Consider the following 3,226-nt stretch of genomic DNA (forward strand, 5'->3'; position numbering starts at 1 on the left):
TAGTTGGAAGAAATTTTTTAAAAAGTTCATGTTCGACGTGGTCACCACATCACGCAACCATCAAATATGCACAATGACCAAGGGAAATCATTATAACTTTCAAACTCAAAGATTTCCATCCTTCTCTCTCTCTCTCCTTGGAAATAGGATGAAGTCGAAGTTCTACTGACATATTTGCAGCTCATCCATTTCCCAAGGAAGAAGTCTCAAGTCACCTTTGCTTACAACCATCGTCTGCATCAAAAAGGAAAAAGAAGGATATCCGATGAAAGATGAAGAGACGACGCTGCTCACTGCCAGACTACCTCTTCAAGTGGAACACACCTCATCGTCCGATCGAAAAACTCCACAAGGAAGCCATCGAAGAATCTCGACATCTGCATCTGCACAGTGACCAAGGCTAAAGCACAACGCTCTATCCATCAATGAGTTGTTTGGTCACACCAACAGGTAATAGATCTGACCTATGCTTAAGCTTATTGCACACTCCAAAGCAATAGGTCTGCATCGAAGCTGTACCCCTTCATCACAGCTTGGTGTATTGGTCATATTTCTGTGAAGACCAGCCAACGACTAAATCTCTACTCACAGAAGACCTGGAGCTATAAATACCAAGACTTTAAGACTTCACAAAGTGGCTTTTGCAAGTCTAAACACTAGACATTTTAGAATTGAATTGAGATTCAATCAGACTATTCTAACCTAGTTCAGTTCGCCCAGACAGTCTCTGAAGGTCACATCTTTAACGTCTGGAGAAAAGTCTAGAGGCTAGAGCTCAAACAAAGATATCTTCATCAGTGATGACCCTCTTTTAGTCTTGTTTTTAGGGTCATTTCTTTGTTAGTTTTGAGTCTTTTCCTTTTGTCTCATGTAGTGTTTCATGCATTTGTATCTTTATTTGAGTTTTTGTTTTGTTTTGGTAATGAAGTAGTTTTATAAGGGCTTTTATTGCATTTTAGCATAGTTTAAGGGTTTGATGGAAGTTCCACTTGATTTGAGGGCTTTTGTGCTAATAACCTCTTGGAGTTCCAAGATATTTTCCTTTCCTTGAATGTTAGCTTTCAGGTCTGAAACTGCTGAAGGAGGAAGGCCAAGAAGCTTGGAGATTTGATGGAAGTAATGGATTAAAAGTGAAGATTAAGAGGCTTTTGAGCGTTTAACTTGCGCTCAAGCGCTCCTGATGGGCGCCTGAGCGCCAGCTCTCCAGAAGGTTTGGAGCTGGAAGTTTTTAGGTGGGCGCTCAAGTGCCCATGTGCAGCGCTTGAGCGCCCTGGCTCGACCAGTTTGCCTATAAATAAGGCTTTAATTTGGTCATTTTCTTAAAAAGACCTTTGATCATTTCCTTATAATTTTGTCAAGTTTAGAAGCCGAGGAAGAACTTTGGGGCTTGTGAGAGACTTCCACCTTGTAATTTCTCAGGTTATTTTACACTTTATTGTATGGATGAGTGGCTAGTCTTTTCTTTGCTTTGGGTTTTAAGTGATTCTATGACACTTTAGTTGTTAAATCCTATCTCTATGCATGAGTTCTTGATTCTACCTCGTATTTCAATTCTATTATGCATGCTTAGCTTGAGTGCACACTTGCTATAGGCTAGACTATAATCACAACAAAAGTTTGTTATAGTTTCGGGACATGAATTGAAATTGATCCCTCTATGCTTGCTACTAGGAATAGAGGAAGAGCTGGGTTTTTTTGGCCTGAATATGTATGCTTAAAGGCTCAAATGAATGTTTAAGTACACAAGGAATTGAGCTTAACTTTTAGTTTGAGAGAATTGCTTATGTGAGGAATCATTAAGTAATTAGATATGCTAGAGCAACAAGGTTAGGTTCAAGGTTTCACATGCATAGGATAGGTAGACCAAAGCGGATTAAACGATCGACAACCCAAAGTATTTTTATCATTTGATATTTTCAACGTTTTCACTATTGCTCTTTTGACAATTTCTTGTCACAAACAACCAAACTCAAAAGCAGAACTTTATTGCTTTCAAAAGTCACAAGCTTTGAGCTTAAACCCACAATTCTCACTCACAATCCTTGTGGTTCGATATTATAAAACCGAGAGGTATTTGTACACTTGCAGATTGACCAACAATCAGCCTCTGCAGCAAGGAGAAACACACTTAGGAGTCAAATACTTTCTTTTCTTCTTGTTATAAAAGAACATAAAGTAATTCTATAATACTTTATAGTTCTTCGCACTCAATAGTACTACTATCACCCTTATTAAGAAGAGATTGTAAAAGTAGGAGAAGTGGTCTCGAGAAACATCACTTAGGAGAAGTCCTTATAATATTAAATTCCTGGAGAGGCAGTAAAGAATACTCAACTTCCTGGAGAGGCTAAAACAAAGAATACTTGCAACTGCCTTGAAAGGCAGGGACAAAGAATACTCGTTCTGCCTAGAGAGGCAGAGTAAAACAAAACTCAATGTCTGGAGAGGCAGTTATGAAATAATACTCACCTACCTGGAGAGGTAGGGACAAACAAAACTTAATGCTTCAGGTGGCAGGTTGAAAAGGTAATACCTGGCCTGTAGAGGCCTGAAGAATACTCAACAACCTGGAGAGGCTGGAACAAATAATACATGGCCTGGAGAGGCGATAATACTCAATGCCTAGAGAGGCAGTTGCTAAATAATACGCTTACCTGAGGAGGAAAACTGAAGAATACCTGTAAGGAGGAGTCCTTGTCACTCACCCTTAGTGAAATCTCGGTGCTGCCGAGGAATGGACGTAACCCTATCGTTCTGGGGGTGAAGCAGGATAAAAGTTTGTGTGTGATTGTCTCTTTCATTTACTTTTGCTTATCCACTCCGCCAAATGAAGTAGTTCATCGTCTAATCAACATCTTACGTTGGGATCTTAAAGGTTTTGAAGGGCACAATTCAAACCCCTCTTTCTTGCGCCTTTCTTGGATCAACATACCCTTGCTGTAGATCTCCATTTCCAGAAAGCGAGGTGAGGCAATGCCTTTTTCTCCTAAATTTTTGTGAGTTGTCTCTCCAATCTGTTATGCTTGATCTCTTCTTTGTTCAGCAATGCGTTCCTGGTGAGTGTTGGCCCTTTCTGTATCAGATCTTACTTGAGCAACAATCGGCTTCATTTTCTTGGATGATCTCTTGACTTTGGTAGAGCCGGCCATTTGGGATGAGTGGTTTGCAGATGATATCTTTGATAGAGTTTGAAGATGTTGTGGTGAGAATTTTGAGAGTTGATCAA

This window comes from Lotus japonicus, chromosome 3 (genome assembly GCF_012489685.1).
Source record: "Lotus japonicus ecotype B-129 chromosome 3, LjGifu_v1.2".
Classification (NCBI taxonomy): Eukaryota; Viridiplantae; Streptophyta; class Magnoliopsida; order Fabales; family Fabaceae; genus Lotus; species Lotus japonicus.